Source organism: Gossypium raimondii, chromosome 3 (assembly GCF_025698545.1).
Source record: "Gossypium raimondii isolate GPD5lz chromosome 3, ASM2569854v1, whole genome shotgun sequence".
NCBI classification, from domain to species: domain Eukaryota; kingdom Viridiplantae; phylum Streptophyta; class Magnoliopsida; order Malvales; family Malvaceae; genus Gossypium; species Gossypium raimondii.
The window spans coordinates 4687677-4705869 of NC_068567.1; the positions used below are offsets into that span (position 1 = coordinate 4687677).

Sequence of the window (18193 nt, forward strand, 5' to 3'; positions counted from 1 at the left end):
TTGGGGGGAGGATAGAGGCTCGAGGCGTCGCTTCATCAAAACGGCGCAGAGGGGTTTGTTTGCTTTAGTCCATGTTTTGTTTTGATGTAGAGGGTAGTTTTTTTTAGGGTTTATTTAGTCTTAAGTGCAGGATTCAAAACGTCGCCATTCAGAGCCCATACAATGGCACTAAAACGGCGTCGTTCGATGGCCCGACCCAGGCGGTGACCCGATCCGGGAAGGATCTGCGTCTACTTGTTGGTTGGTCTATTTTCCTAATAAGTCCCTCTGTGTTTAATGAAATTATGATTTGGTTTCTGTTTTTGATTTGTAATTTATACCTCGAATTTAATTATGTATTCATTTAGATCCGAATATAAACGGAGTCGTTTACTGACCCAATCCGGGAAGGATCCGCGCGTTATGAAGCGTTTGGTTTATTTATTCGACGGGTCCCTCTATGTTTACTGCATTTGTAATTTGATTTCTTTATTTGTTTGTAATTTGTACCATATATTTGTTTCTGTTTTCATTTAGGTCCAGATTTAAACGGTACCGTTTTGTGGATGATTGAGATTATTTCGATACTTGTGTTTAGTTGCTAGATCGGTCCCTCAATTTTGGAATAAATTTCAATTTAGTACAAATTCATTTTTTATTTATTTCAACAATATTTTTATATATATATATATACCTAATCCTATTTTCATATATCATAGATTTTAATATTACTTATAGCATTTAATTTTAATAATGTTTAAAATTTATTATTATGATAGTTTAAAATGTAATAAATTATTATTTTAGTCGTATTTTATATTTTGGACTCGTTATGCATTAATGCTAAGCTATCGTATTTTATTTAATTTTGTTTCCCTCATCGTTTTAATTTTATTTAAGCCTCGTTTTAAAATTGGTTGATTATTATTTTCAAAAAATAAAAAATACATTTCCTATTCAATCATGATTTAAAAGATTTCTTCAATAAATCAATTTTTATATATATTTAACCATTTTATTTTTTATTTTGATTTTATTTTTACAATAATATTATCGATTACTAAATGCATAATTTATACGGAATTATTTTAATATATATCCATATTTATAAAATGTGTTATAATTTGAAATTTATATTGTTTTATGTTTTAAAATTTTATTCATTTTGATTATTTCAATTGGTTTACTTGCGATTAAATTATTTTTATATTAATTTTGGCTATTTGTAAGATGGATTATTAGTTATTTGATTATCATTGTTAATCCATTATACGTTTGGGTGCTCCAAATTGTAGAATTAATTTGTTGTTCATAATTTGCTTCAGTATATTGTTAATCAATCATATTGTTTGTAAGAATTTCATTGCATTAAGATATTATAATCATTTCATTTCAAACTTCAAAAAAAGGCTTGGTGTTAAATAATTCTCGAGAGAATTGTGCCCTAACTTATTGGGCTTCAATTCTTCTCGATGAATTTATATCATCAAGTATCCATTTTAAGACGTACATTTTAAAATAAAATTCTTTAGATTTCAAAATGTTAAATCCTAACTTACTGGATATGATATTTTGTTATCTTGTTTTTAAAATAAAGGTAGTATTTGGTGTTTAGAAATTTTAAGAAAATTGAACCCTAACTTACTGGGTTTTGATTTCTCGAATAATCTAAATAACCAAATATCCTTCTCAAAATGTATGAAATTTTTTAAAAAGGACGAATCCAACTTCGAAGATTGAATCGTTGCGCTCTAACTCACTGAATGTGACGATTTATTTCTTTAAAGTGGGTAAGTCTTATTTTCCAATTCGATTATTAAAATTTTCTTTTCAAAGGATCGTAGTCTAAAATCTTTTCAAATTCTCGACACTAAGACATTAAACATTTGATTCGGTACCAATTTTGGGCGTCACGAGGGTGCTAACCCTTCCTCGTGCGTAAACGACTTCCGAACTTGTTTTCTCAAATTCGTAGACCAAAATCATTTTAATGGTGAACCGATCACACCTTAATAAAAGATCGGTGGTGACTCCCGTTTTCTTTTTAAAAGTCGATCCCCATTTTTTCAAATATAAAAAAAGTGGTTTCGACAGCTTGGCGACTCCACTGGGGAAACTAAAATAAGAGAGTCAGGCCATAAAATTAATTGTTTTTATCTTATTGTCAAAAATTAAAAATTTTGATTTGAAAAACTACGATCTTCTCTTTGCATTTGTTTACATGATTTCTGTAAATTGAATTTTATATTTTGTCATCATATTGCATGGAGGCTATTTTTGTCTTACCCATCTAACTGGGAGTGAGAAGCTACTCCTTCGTAAGGTTTTCACCTCCGTGCAGGATAGTGGATCACTTTCGGGATACATCCGTACCTATGTCTTCGTGAGATCTTCATCTCCGTGTAGCCATAGGGAAATGTATTCCCCTGAACCGAACTCGGTCTATATGAGCCTATAATGGGTGAAGATCGAGGAATCTGTTGGTTCAGGTACCTTGACTCTAGAACCAAACCTCATATAGCTGACTTAAGAGACCAACCTGGTTAGAATTATTCCAACCTCTAGCGATTACCCGGATAGGTGCTTGGTTTTCTTATACTTGCTTTGAATTGTTGCGCGTTATACTGACTTGTTTGTGTTTTGTTGATATGTTGCATGTCATTGCATATTCCAAGGAGTGTTGATTCAAGTTCAGTTACCAAATTAGAAAATTTTCATGACAAACGATTTTCTTGATAAAGTGGAAGACAACGCCATTGTCCGTATATGGTCAGAGAAAATGCAATTGGAAAAGTGAGATAGTCTAGCTAAGGATTATGTGTCAGAGCTTTGGGACTACACCCGTATTAGTGTGACGCAAAATAGCCTTAAGAGTTGAATGAGATTTAGGATCGGTGGGATGATGAAACCAAGCAGTTGTTCTACTCTAATTATGGGGACTTTCCGTATTTACTTAACATCAAGGTGGATGAACGACTGTTTCACGCTCTCACTCAATATTGGAATCCTGAATATAGTTGTTTTACTTTTGGGAATGTAGATTTGGTACCTACAATAGAGGAATATACGGCTTTACTGCACTGCCCTAGGCTTCGGGTTGATAAAGCATATTCCAAAGCCGCGTATGTCCCAACATTTTAGAAGAAATTAATGAGTATTACGGGAATGAGCGAACCATGGATCACGGCCAGGATTAAACAGAAGGGCGAGTGTAAATGTATCCCATGGAGGAATCTGCGAGACTTGATCCTAGCACATCCTGATGAAAAAAAGAAGGTTGATGTGTTTCTTTGAGTATCTACGGATTAGTGCTTTTCCCTGGGGCACTAGGGCATGTTGACGAGGCTATTTCAGATCTTTTTGATCGGTTGGGTAAAGGGGTCACACCTGTTCATGCGAGTTTGGCTGAAACGTTTAGATCTTTGAATGTGTGTCGGTGAGCTGGTGAAGGCAGATTTATAGGTTCTGTGCAACTGTTGGTAGCTTGGTTCCATAGTCATTTCTGGAAGGTGGAAAAAGTTTTGTATCAGGTTTTCTCTAAGCATTACTCTTCGTTAAAGGAGATAGTGGCTACCCCCAGAAGGGATGATATATCAGAAGAAAATTGGATAGTAATTCTGCAAAATATTCAGGAGGATGATGTGGAATGGAGAGCTCCGTGGTTGATTCTTGATGGAATTCTCTACCGCTGTCGAAGCTTTGACTGGGTTCCGTTGATTGGGATTTGGAGAGCTGTCGGATATGCACCTTTACTGGTCCTAAGGCAATACAATTCAAGATAGTTTGTGCCGGCAACGTATGGTTTAGCTCAATGTGAGTTCTCGTACCGAGAAGACAATTATAAGAAAAAGGTGAAGCAAATTTCTCAGGCTTGGAATCAGGTTCATAGGATGAAAAGGCTAGCTGTGGGTTCGATGACAACTCTAGAGTACGGTGAGTGGCGACGTAAAAGGATTAATGATAACATCCCGGAGTTAAACCTGGAGAGTGTTCGACCAATGGAAGAGTATCTACAAGTGATCCCATCAGAGTTGGAGATTATAAAACAAGATTTTGAAAAGAGAAATTTAGAGCTTGAAAAGAAAATAGAACAGTTGGAAGAAGAGAAGATGCATTTGAGGCTAGACGTCGATGTCCAAAAATTAGAACCTGAAAAATTAAAGAATGGGAAGAATAAAGTAGAGGAGGATCTCGATAGCTTAAAGACAGACTACAAGAGGTTACAAGTATCAATGAGAACTGCCGGGCTGGGAAAGACTTCAGAGCAGTGGCGACAAGAGATCCAGAAAGAAAGAAGCAAAGCTGATCGGTGGGAAAGAAAGTCCCGGGAGACTCAAGTTCAGAAAGAGACCTTAAAGCGGCAAGTGTTAGAAACTCAAAATTATCAAGCGGACCTGAAAGCTAGAATAGCGGAACTCGAGAAATCACTTGCTGCGTATAGAAGTCGTAATTCTGTAGTGGAATTAAGGACAAGTCTTTGCAAGATTGAAGAATTGAAAAAGAGGATAGAAGAATTGAAGTACACATTACAAGGCTGTAGACAACGGATCGAATCCTTGGAAGGAAACGAAGAGCGTTGGAAGGAGCAACTTAATCATTCGCAGAATCAAATTCAGAACAGGGATTACATTATGGGCAGAGCTATTGCTCAGGTTCGGGAGGTAGCTGATCATTTGCAAACAATGGCGATTCAGACAGATGTTTTAAGTGTAAAGTATGAGCTGGAATCGGATCGGGGTTAGGAGTTAGCTTCATTGTTGAAAGAAGTTAGAGCTCTGAGCATCAGGGCAAAGCGATATCTGTAATCCATTTTATGTAAAGAATTTTGTTTATCAATAAAGTTTTCTAAAATGAAATTGAATCAGAATTGACACTCCATTTTGCATTCATTTCATGCATCTGCAATACATGTCATCATATACATTTAAAGATTATTAAAAGGGGTTTTAATTGGTTAAAATTGTGCTTCAATTAATCTAGAAACCGGCAAAAACTCATCAACCAAGCACCGCTACGGTACCCGTGCAAAATCAAAAATTATGGATCAACGATTGAAAAAGTTAGAGCGACTTCAAAAGGAAATACAAGATCAGTTACAGATACAAATGAAGGAACAATTGGAAAAAATTTAATAGGACATGATAGAAAAGATGTTGGAGTCTCAAAAAGACATGATGACTGAGCTGACACAAATATTAAAAGGATTAAATAAGGGGAAAGGCCCTATGATCAATGATGATGAAGAAGACAAGACTGGACCCACCTATCCTCCAGGCTTTACACCTCCGCATGCGCAGGATTAGACTGAGGTGCAGCCGCGTAGATCCTCTGTCTCAAAAAGGCCTCAGCGGTTTCAAGCTGGATCAGGTTCTAACCCCGGTGAAAACCCAGTGAATCTTGCTATCCCGAACTTCGATGAAGTAGCTGAGAAGGATAAAGAAAAGGAAGAATTACCAAAACAGTTTGAGGAGAAATGGAAATAGATTGAAGAGAAGTTTAATGCGATAGAAAACATTGAAAGTTATCGTGGAATAGATGCAAAAGATCTGAGTCTGGTTCCGGATTTGGTAATTCCTTACAAGTTTAAGATGCCGGAATTTGAGAAATATAGTGGGAACAGTTGCCCTGAAGGCCATATTACAATGTTCTATAGGAGAATGACTGGGTACATTAACAATGATCAGCTGTTAATACATTATTTTCAGGATAGCCTCATTGGGGCGGCGTCTAAATGGTATAACCAGTTGAGTCGGGCTAAAATAAACACTTGGAGGGATTTGGCGCAGGCTTTTATGAGACAATACAGTCATGTATCTGAAATAATGCCTGACAGAATTACTTTGCAGAACTTGGAAAAGAAATCGAACGAAAGTTTTAGACAATATGCACAGAGGTAAAGAGAGATTGCAGTTCAAGTTCAGCCACCACTTTTGGAAAAAGAAATGACGATGCTTTTCATCAACACATTGAAGGCGTCGTTTATCACGCACATGTTAGGAAGTGCCTCAAAGAGTTTCGCAGATATAATCATGAATGGCGAAATGATTGAACATGCTATTAAAAGTGGAAAAATAGATGGTGGGGAGAATAATCGAAGGTCAGCTTCAAAGAAAAGAGAAGGTGAAGTAAACAATGTGAACGCATACAGTGAATCAATTACGGTGAATCAACCAGGGAAGATGGTTGCTAATCACCAAGGCTCATCGAAACAAGAATCGAGAATGAGGCAAAATACTGAGAAGCCCCAGTTCACTCCCATTCTAATGACATATAAAGAGTTGTATCAGAAGTTATTTAATACACATGTTGTTGCCCCTCGTTACCTAAGTCCTCTACAACCCCCGTATCCAAAATGGTATGACACGAAACCTCAATGTGGCTACCATGCGGGGATTTTAAGACATTCAATAGAAAATTGTACTGCTTTCAAGAAGGTTGTAGAAGGACTTATAAAATTGGGGGTTGTCAAATTTGATGACTCACCCAGCACAGAAGGTCCATTGCCCAATCATGATGATAAAGGAGTGAATATGTTGAGCGAATGTACAGGGGAAGAAGTCAAGACTGACATTGCTGAAGTAAGAACTCCATTGAAACGGGTTTGGAAAGAGATAGCAAAAAGAGGGTTAGTTATTTCAGATTTGGAGGAAGAGTATGAGATGGGAAATTATTGTGAATTCCACCATAAAACAGGGCACAAAATCCAAGAATGTGAAGGATTCAGGGCTTTAGTTTAAATCATGATGGATAACAAGGAGATGATATTCTATGAAGATGTAGAAGAAAGGAGGAGCATATGTGCGATAGAGTCGGGAACAGGGGCCCCGAAAATAAATCATCCTGTAATTATTATCTCACGCCCTAAGAGTAATGAGGCTAGGGCTCAGGTAACACCAAAAATTGTAATCACGAAACTGTCAAGTTTCACATATAAGGATGATAAAATGGTCCCGTGGAATTACGGATGCAATGTGACAATCCCAGGAAAAGAAGTTGATGGCAATATGGTAAAAGAATACCAGGAAAGGGGTTCCTATACACGTAATGGGAAACGTTATGACACTCGAGCAGAATTTCAAGAGAAATGACTCCGACGGTGGAACAGAGAAAAGGGAAAGCGGTGGAATCTGAGCCATTGGTTAATGAACCAATAAAAGAAGAAGAAACAAAGGAGTTTTTGAAGTTTTTGAAACACAGTGAATACAGTGTTGTGGAGCAACTGCACAAACAACTGGCCCGTATTTCTGTATTAGCTTTGCTCCTAAGTTCATAAGTACATCGAAGTGAGCTGATGAAAGTACTAAACGAAACATATGTGGCCGATGACATCTCAGTCAATAAATTGGATCGCTTGGTCAACAATATAAGTGCTGACAACTTTATCTTCTTCAATGATGACAAAATACCTTCTGGATTTAGGGGTTCCACTAAGGCTCTACACATTACTACCCGATGTCAGGGGGACACATTAACGGGGGTTTTGATCGATAATGGATCCGCATTGAACGTATTGCCTTTGTCCACTCTTAATCGATTACCTATGGACAGTTCACATATGAAACCCTGCCAGAATATAGTAAGGGCATTTGATGGAACAGAAAGAAGGGTTATAGGAAGAATTGAAATACCATTAAGAATTGACCCAATTACTTATGAGGTGGACTTTTTGGTAATGGATATTAAGCCTTCCTACAATTGTTTACTGGAGAGACCGTGGATACACTCGGCAGGGGCAGTACCTTCATCGTTACATCAGAAGGTGAAGCTAATATCAGAGGGTCGATTGGTAACGATAAGTGCGGAGGAGGATATTATCGCGATGGTAACGGGTGATGCACCTTATGTAGAGACCAATGATGAGGCAGTGGAATGTTCCTTCCGGTCTTTGGAATTCGTGAATGCAACATTTATCGCTGAAGGAAATAGGATCCCGGTACCAAAGATATCCAAGACTACTGAGATAGGTCTGCAGTTGATGGTTGGAAGAGGAGCTTCGCCATGAAAAGGGTTGGGAAAGTACCTTCAGGGAAGGGTTGAGGCACCCATGCTAAAGGGAAAGTTTGATCGTTTTGGCTTAGGTTACAAGCCGGATATGAAACAAAGAAGAAAAGAAGTAGAGAAAAGGCAGGAGAGAAGAAGGGCACGTTTAAGCGGAGAGGAAGCCAAGTGGGAGCTTTTGACCTTCCCTCACATATTTAAATCCTTTGTGTCAGGTGGGTTTATTTACCCTGGGTGAGGGGTGTCCAGAAGGGAAGGCATTGAGGAGATGTTGGAAAAAGTTCATATCAATGCTATAGAGACAGCTGAAAGAAGGTCCTTGTTGAAGATTGGCCCTTACGAACCTAGGAGTGAGCTAAACAATTGGACTGCGGAAGAAATACCTGTAGTCTTTAGAGCTTATTCAGAGTAATGTTCAAAATGTTATTGTTGTTTTTAGCCTAAGAATGATAACAAATCCTTTGTGAAGTAGGCTTAAGTCTGAATATCTTTATCCTAATAAAATACATCTTTGCATTCATTTCGAGCATTTTTTCTTTTATTCTTTCCAAGCGAGTAAATATTTTCCATTTGATTAATTATCTTCCAAATATTTTTTCATTTATAACTTAATCGTGCAAATAATTATTCATAAATTTATATTTGGTATATTCTTCGGTGTATCCCCATAGGTCCTCAGATATCAATGACATGAGTGATGTCGTTTCAAACACGGAGTCTCTTTTTAAGCAAGACATGTGTTTGGAAGGATCTCATGACTTTGAAAATGACAAAGACTGTGGTGTATCTCCGGACTTGTTGAGAATGGTGGAGCAAGAGGATAAACAAATCCTACCTCATAAGGAATCATTAGAAATTGTGAGCCTAGAGAAAGGAAAAGAGGTGAAAATCGGAACTGATATCACCGCAAAGACAAAATGTGACCTCATTAAGTTACTCCGAGAGTTCAACGATGTTTTCTTATGGTCCTACCAGGATATGCCAGGGCTAAATACTAGCATTGTGGTACATCATTTACCTATAAAGGAGGATTGCAAACCAGTTCAGTAGAAAATTAGAAGAATGAGACCTGATATTGTGTTGAAAATAAAAGAGGAGGTCAAAAAGCAGTTCGATGCTGGGTTCTTACAGGAGGTTAAGTACTCAGAATGGGTAGCAAACATCGTCCTTGTTCCCAAAAAGGATGGAAAGGTATGAATGTGCGTGGATTATAGGGACCTGAATAAGGTTAGTGCAAAAGACAATTTTTCGCTGCCGCACATTGACACTTTGGTAGATAACACAGCTGGCTACTCATTATTTTCTTTCATGGACGGCTTTTCTGGATACAATCAAATAAAGATGCATCCGGAGGACATGAGGAAAACCACTTTCATTACCCTATGGGGAACATTTTTGTTACAAAGTAATGCCCTTTGGATTGAAGAATGCAGGAGCAACGTATCAAAGGGCAATGGTCACCTTGTTTCATGACATGATGCACAAAGAAATTGAGATTTATGTTGATGATATGATTGCAAAATCTAGAACTGAAGAGGATCATCTCCGAGTCTTGAGGAAATTTTTCTTAAGATTGAGAAAACTTCAACTCAAGCTCAACCCAGCAAAATGCATATTTGGAGCCAGATCAGGAAAGTTGTTAGGCTTCATAGTCAGTAGGAAGGGGATTGAGATTGACCCTGATAAAGTTAAAGCAATATGAGATTTGCCTCCTCCAAACACCCAGAAAGAGGTCCTAGGGTTCCTTGGAAGGTTAAACTACATTGCTCGGTTCATTTCACAATTGACTGAGAAATGCGATCCAGTATTTCGTCTTCTAAAGGAACATAACCCAGGAGAATGGGATGAGGAATGTCAGAAAGCTTTTGACAAGATAAAACAATACTTGGCTAATGCTCCAATACTATCACCGCCTAGTCCAGATAGGCCTTTGATATTGTATCTAACGGTGTTTGACAATTCCATGGGATGCGTCTTGGGCCAACATGACGAAACAGGAAAGAAAGAAAGAGCAATATACTAATTGTGAAATGAGGTACTCGTCCATTGAAAAGTTGTGTTGTGCTTTAATTTGGATAACCCGAAGACTAAGGCAATACATGTTGTATCATACGACTTGGCTGATTTCAAAGTTGGATCATTTAAAGTACATGATGGAATCAACTGCTTTAAATGGGAGAATGGCTAGATGGAAAATTCTGCTCTCTGAATTTTACATAGTATATGTAAGTCAGAAGGCTATAAAAGGAAGTGCAATCGCTGATTTTCTAGCCAGCAGAGCCTTGGAAGACTATGAGCCTTTGAACTTTGATTTTCCAAATGAAGACTTATTGTATGTGGCAAACACTAAAGAAAACCCTCGAACAGACCGCATCTGAAAGTTAAATTTTGATGGAGCTTCAAATGCTATAGGTAATGGAATTGGGGCAGTTTTGGTATCCCCAAGTGGAGATCATTATCCTGTCGCTAGAAAGTTGGACGTCGATTGCACAAATAACATGGCAGAATATGAAGCATGTATTATGGGTATTCGTACGGCCATTGAACGTAAAATCAAAGTGCTTAAAGTGTACGAAGATTTCACATTGGTGATATACCAACTCAAAGGAGAATGAGAAACCAGAGACCCTAAGTTGATCAGTTATAAAGAACTGGTTCTTGAATTGATTGACGAGTTTGATGACATCACTTTTTGTTATCTCCCACGAGAGGAAAACTAGATGGCTGACGCACTAGCTACTCTAGCCTCGATGATTAAGGTGAACAAGTTAGAAATCATGAAACCAATTCAGATGAGCATATACGAAGTTCCGGCTCATTGCTACAGTATTGAAGAAGAGGGAAAAGATGATCACCCTTGGTATCAGAGTATACTACAGTATGTGAAGAATCGAAAATACCCTGAACAAGCGACAGAAAACAATAAGAGAACGCTGAGAAGAATAGCCATTGAGTATGTCTTAGATGGGGAAGTGTTGTACAAAAGAGGGAAAGATCAAGTGCTGTTAAGATGTGTAGATGCCATGGAGGCTAGAAAGATCCTGGAGGAAGTCCATGAGGGCATTTGCAGAACCCATGCAAATGGTTTTACAATGTCCAGACAGATCATGCGATTTGGATACTATTGGTCTACTATGGAAGGGGACTGCATTAGCTATGCCAAGAAGTGTCATAAATGTCAGATTTATGGAGATAAGATACATGTACCTCCCTTACCTCTGCACGCTATGACTGCTCTGTGGCCGTTCTCAATGTGGGGCATGGATGTTATTGGGCCGATATCACCAAAGGCTTCGAATAGGCTTCGTTTCATCTTTGTGGTCATTGATTACTTTACCAAATGGGTGGAAGCTTCTCCATATGCAAATGTCACGAAATCGGTGGTTAGTAAATTCTTGAAAAAGGAGATCATTTGTCGATATGGAATGCCTGAAAGAATCATATCCGACAATGCATTGAATTTGAATAATAACACAATAGCGGAGAATTGTAGTCAGTTCAAGATTAGTCACCATAACTCGTCCCCATATCGCCCAAAAATGAATGGTGTAATGGAGGGGGCCAATAAGAATATTAAGAGAATTGTGGGAAAAATGACTGAAACCTACAAGGATTGGCATAAAAAGCTATCATTCACTCTCTTAGCTTACCGAACAACTGTTAGGACCTCTACTGGGGCAACACCCTTTTCTCTAGTTTATGGGATGGAAGCTGTTTTACCCATTGAAGTGGAGATTCCATCTTTTCGGGTATTAGCTGAATTGAAATTGGATGAGGTAGAATGGGTTCAGTTTCAATACGACCAGTTGAACTTAATAGAAGGGAAAAGGTTGAGAGCCATCCAACATGGTCATATGTATCAAAAACGGATGATACGAGCCTATAACAAAAAGGTTCGTCCCAGAGAATTCCACGAAGGGGATCTGGTATTGAAGAAAATTCTCCCTATACAAAAAGACTTTAGAGGAAAATGGATGCTAAATTGGGAGGGTCCTTATGTCGTAAAGAAGGCCTTTTCTGGTGGAGCTTTGATTCTAAGTGAGATGGATGGAAAAGACTTGCCAAATCCTGTAAACTCAGACTCAGTCAAGAAATACTTCATTTGAAGGAAAGGGAACAAAGTGAAAACCCGCAAAGGGCGCTTTGATTCCTAAAAAAAAATGATGATGATGAAAAATGGAGAGGCTAAAGGGAAAACCCGCAAAGGGCACCTTAGGCCAAAGGGGGATTTGAGTTGAAAACCCGAAAAGGGCGGTTCAAATATTGATCAGAATGGGGCGTGAAATGTTTAGAGCAGCTTGTATCTTGATCAGATCGGGGCGTATGGCAATCTTGCTATGCCTGAATCAACAGGAAGGGATAGACGACGTCTTAGGGCATCGACAAAGCACTGAAGATCTCCTAAACACATGTCAAACTCAGAATGGCCTTTAGAAAGTTTGTACAGAGAAGTTCAAGCTGCGATATCTGGGGGACCCAATTCTCCTATTATCTATATTGAATTTGTTGATTCTCGGAATAATTTTTTTCTTTTCCAATATCTACATTCCCAATCAATTTCTTTATTATCCTCCTTTACTATTTGTGATAATTTATTCATTTTGAGCTATTCCCAGAACCAACTTTATTCTTATCCATTATTATGACCATTTTTGCAAGCATGTTGCATTGGAATAATGATTAATAGACTAATAAAACTTTCACAAAGGAAGTTTTGCATATTACTCTAAAAAATTTCTAAATAATATAGGAACCTGAAACAGGACTATTGTTTAGAACACACCAAATTTAAAGGTTGGAAATTTGAGAAGAAAGAGTCTAAATTTGGACTTTCTCTTTGGATTTTGTTGTCAAATGCATTGATTGAACAAAATAACAAGATGTCATGTTAATGATAAGGCTTAAATAAACGAGTAAGCAATGATCATCAGGCAATCAGAAGAGGTTACCTAGGAGAAGAAAGCCTTCACTTGCACATGAGCCTTTGGTACGACACCCCGAGAATGGTGTAAGAAACCAGAACGATCCAGATCCTATATCCTTGAATTGTAATAAGAGAGGATTGACGAAAAGCCACATATTTCTACCCTTGGATTACAGTGGGAAAGTGGTGGTACAAGTTTTGGGGCCTCAATTGATTAAACTTTAAGGTTTACAGTGGGGGCAATCTGACTAAGTGATGCTTTCAGAAAAGCCGGTTAAGCGAGAAGGAATTGTAGCACGCCAGTGACAAAGCCTTAATAAACTTCAAGTAATGACAACTTAAGCAGAATCATTTTCGAAAAAAATTAAAACTCTGCATTCGTGCAAACACTATTCACATGCCTAGTTAGTAGCATTTGATTCATTTTGATCATACCATCCTAATCATTAGGCATAATTAGGTTCATTATACAGGTCATGTTCCCCGGAGAACAGATCTAGGAAATTACAGATCTTGTTTCCCTAAGCAATAATGGAGCAGATCGAAGACGGCAAATCTCATCTTCAAGTGTAAGGAAGCAGATTGAAGCTAGTAATCCTATCTCCCTGAGATTACAGTGGAGCGGATTAAAATAAAGGATATTATCTCTCTAAAGTTACAGTAGAGTAGATCGCATCAAATTGAAACCAGAAATCTTATCTCCCTGAGATTACAGCAGAGCAGATTGAAGCTAGTAATTCTATCTCCCTGATATTACAGTGGAGCGGATTAAAATAAAGGATCTTATCTCTCTAAAGTTACAGTAGAGTAGATCACATCAGATTGAAACCAGAAATCTTATCTCCCTGAGATTACAGCGGAGCAGATTGAAGCTAGTAATCCTATCTCCCTATGATTACAGTGGAGCAGATTAAAATAAAGGATCTTATCTCTCTGAAGTTACAGTAGAGTAGATCGCATCAGATTGAAACTAGAAATCTTATTTCCCTGAGATTACAGTGGAGCGGATTAAGATAAATGATTTTATCTCTCTGAAGTTACAGTAGAGTAGATCGCATCAGGTCTTATCTCCCTAAGATCACAGTGGAATAGACAGAAGAAACCGATCTTATCTCTCTGAAGTTGCAGTAGAGCATATCGCATCAAGTCTTGCCAACTGGGGATAGCAAATTGTATTATTTTAGAAGTTACAGGCTATGAATCCTATCTCCCCGAAGTTGCGGTGGAGTGGATCAAAGCACCAATTCCTATACCTCTGAAGATGCAGTAGGTTGGAATGAAACTACCAAGGTCCAGCTCGACCAGACAAATTGGCCATTCTTAGTCTTTGCTTCATTCCCGTTACACGACAATAAGCAAAGAGAGGCAGCTGTAATAAGCCCAATTTGCCCGGGCCCAAAATCACAAACAAAAATTAAACTAAATAAAAAAAAGTCCAAAATAGCACAGTCCATTTCTTTACAACAACAGGGCCAAATTCAAGTAGGCCCAACTAGCCTAAAATTTCAAGACAACCTAAGCCCAGACGCTACAAACCCATTACCCAGACCCAAATCATTTTTTACCCAAACCCAATACAAACCCACTAAGCCTAATCAGTTAACCCTGGCCCAACCTAGCCCTTGGCAACCCAACACCAAAAGAAAATCAGAAAACCCTAGCCTTCAGTAGCATTGGCTCCCAGAGCCGCAGCGGCCAAGCTTTCCCCCCGTGCGTGCTGTGCCACCACGCGCGTGTGCGTCTCCTAGCTGGCCTCCGTACACTCCACGTCCCAGCCTCGTGACGATCGCACTCGCAAATGTAATGAAAACAAAGACAAAGAAAGAGGAACCAATAGGGGTTTTCTATTTTATTTTTTGATTTCATTGTATTTTTATTTTCGGCTTCTCGGTCAAAAAAAGAGAGGATATAAGAACCGGAAGAATGATTGTACTACTACTTACGCAATCAAAATAAAGAGAAATCAAATTTGAAAAGAGGTGATTTTCTGGGTTCTTCCCTTCTTTTCCATTCGCAGTTTGTTTCGTTTCGGTTTTACTGATTGCTAGCAAAGAAGGTAACAGAGGAGAAAGGTTCATAAACCTTACCTGGTGGCCGATCTTCCTTCTGCTCCATCGTAATCGGAGTTGGGGGGAGGATAGAGGCTCGAGGCGTCGCTTCATCAAAACGGCGCAGAGGGGTTTGTTTGCTTTAGTCCATGTTTTGTTTTGATGTAGAGGGTAGTGTTTTTTAGGGTTTATTTAGTCTTAAGTGCAGGATTCAAAACGTCGTCGTTCAAAGCCCATACAATGGCACTGAAACGGCGTCGTTCAATGGCCCGACCCAGGCGGTGACCCGATCCGGGAAGGATTCGCGTCTACTTGTTGGTTGGTCTATTTTCCTAATAAGTCCCTCCGTGTTTAATGAAATTATGATTTGGTTTCTGTTTTTTATTTGTAATTTATACCTCGAATTTAATTATTTATTCAGTTAGATCCGAATGTAAACGGCGTTGTTTACTGACCCGATCCGAGCGGTGACCCGGTCCGGGAAGGATCCGCGCGTTATGAAGCGTTTGGTTTATTTATTCGACGGGTCCCTCTATGTTTACTGCATTTGTAATTTGATTTATTTATTTGTTTGTAATTTGTACCATATATTTGTTTCTGTTTTCATTTAGGTCCAGATTTAAACAGTACCGTTTTGTGGATGATTGAGATTATTTCGATACTTGTGTTTAATTGCTGGATCGATCCCTCAATTTTGGAATAAATTTCAATTTAGTGCAAATTCATTTTTTATTTATTTCAACAATATTTATATATATATACCTAATCCTATTTTCATATATCTTAGATTTTAATATTACTTATAGTATTTAATTTTAATAATGTTTAAAATTTATTATTATGATAGTTTAATATGTAATAAATTATTATTTTAGTCCGTATTTTATATTTTGGACTCGTTATGTATTAATGCTAAGCTATCGTATTTTATTTAATTTTGTTTCCCTCATCGTTTTAATTTTATTTAAGCCTCGTTTTAAAATTGGTTGATTATTATTTTCAAAAAGTAAAAATACATTTCCTATTCAATCATGATTTAAAAGATTTCTTTAATAAATCAATTTTTATATATATTTAACCATTTTATTTTTAATTTTGATTTTTTTACAATAATATTATCGATTACTAAATGTATAATTTATACTGGAATTATTTTAATATATATCCATATTTATAAAATGTGTTATAATTTGAAATTTATATTGTTTTATGTTTTAAAATTTTATTCATTTTGATTATTTCAATTGGTTTACTTGCGATTAAATTATTTTTATATTTATTTTGGCTATTTGTAGGATGGATTATTAGTTATTTGATTATCATTGTTAATGCATTATACGTTTGGGTGCTCCAAATTGTAGAATTAATTTGTTGTTCATCATTTGCTTCAGATATTGTTAATCAATCATATTGTTTGTAAGAATTTCATTTCATTAAGATATTATAATCATTTCATTTCAAAATTCAAAAAAGGCTTGGTGTTAAATAATTCTCGAGAGAATTGTGCCCTAACTTCTTGGGCTTCAATTCTTCTCGATGAATTTATATCATCAAGTATCCATTTTTAAGACGTACATTTTTAAAATAAAATTATTTAGATTTTAAAATGTTGAATCCTAACTTCTTGGATATGACATTTTGTTATCTCGTTTTTAAAATAAAGGTAGTATTTGGTGTTTAGAAATTTTAAAAAAATTGAACCCTAACTTACTGGGTTTTGATTTCTCGAATGATCTAAATAACCAAATATCCTTCTCAAAATGTATGAAATTTTTTAAAAAGGATGAATCCAACTTCGAAGATTGAATCGTTGCGCTCTAACTCACTGAATGTGACGATTTATTTCTTTAAAGTGGGTAAGTCTTATTTTCCAATTCGATTATTAAAATTTTCTTTTCAAAGGATCGTAGTCTAAAATCTTTTCAAATTCTTGACACTAAGACATTAAACATTTGATTCGGTACCAATTTTGGGCGTCAGGAAGGTGCTAACCCTTCTTCATGCGTAAATGACTCCCGAACTTGTTTTCTCAAATTCGTAGACCAAAATCATTTTAATGGTGAACCGATCACACCTTAATAAAAGATCGGTGGTGACTCCCGTTTTCTTTTTAAAAGTCGATCCCCGTTTTTTTAAATATAAAAAAAAGTGGTTTCGACAATACATAACTTACATAATTGATCATAATACAGCACTTACATAATTCACAACTTACATAATATTCATAATACATAACTTACATAATACATAACTTACATAACTTACATAGCTTAATTATACTTATTCTTAAATCCTAAACCTGTGCAATTTATTGTCAAGATCAGACTTCAAGAATTAAGAAATGAACCGGTCTTGGATGAATTTGTCAAGGGTAAGCAACGGTTATCGAAATGGAGTACAGACGTTTCTAAGTTTTGCATTTCAATATGCAAGCCAAGAGAACATGATTCTTGTAATTATTATAAGACAAGAGACCATAAAAGTACTTTGAAGAAATATTATTATAAGACAAAAACAACCCTCGATGAGAAATTGCAAAATGTCCCGCCGGGTATGCTGAGGTACCAATGGGAAGATGCGGTTAGATTTTGGCATTCAAAGAAAGGCGAGGTATAACGTACTTCCAAACTCTTATAATTATTTTGGTTTATAATATTTACTATTTACGTACTAAAAATTTCATAACGTAGGATCGTGAACAAGTTGGAAAAAGCAGCAGGCAGAAACAAAAATTCACTCACACAGTCGGGTCGAAAAGTTTTGCATGTGTAGCTGAGGCGGAGGTATTTTTAATTTTTTAATACTGTCAATTATTGATAACTTTCCATTAAATAATATTTTTACTATTATATTATAGGAACTGTCGTCCGGTCAAAAAGTTGGATGCCTTCAACTTTTTGAAATTACACATAGGAAGAAAGATGGATCTCCTATGACTCCTGAAGCTGGTGAAATTATGGTACGTTTACTTAATACGATTTGACTTGTTTTAGTTATTTATAGTGTTTATTTTCTAATGGTTTAATTCATTGCTTGTAATGCGACTATTGTTATGTTGCATTTGTTTTTTTAATATATATTGCGTTCCTAACTATGTGATTTATTTATTAAGAAAAACTAAAGGATAAAAAGGCGGAGTACGAAGCGATTGCTTCTAGTGATAGTTCTGTTCATCTTGAAGACATTGATAACCGGATTATTACTGAAGTTTTGGGTCCTTAAAGGTATGGTCGGGTTCGATTTC

At 36.8% G+C, this 18193-nt stretch overlaps 1 long non-coding RNA gene across 1 annotated transcript; it reads left to right on the forward strand.

Moving 5' to 3' along the window:
- Positions 1 to 17637: 17637 nt before the first annotated feature.
- On the forward strand, positions 17638 to 17909 carry LOC128039676 (uncharacterized). Its single transcript, XR_008194133.1, has 2 exons — positions 17638 to 17732; positions 17807 to 17909. It is a non-coding gene; the product is annotated as an uncharacterized LOC128039676 (long non-coding RNA).
- Positions 17910 to 18193: the final 284 nt, after the last annotated feature.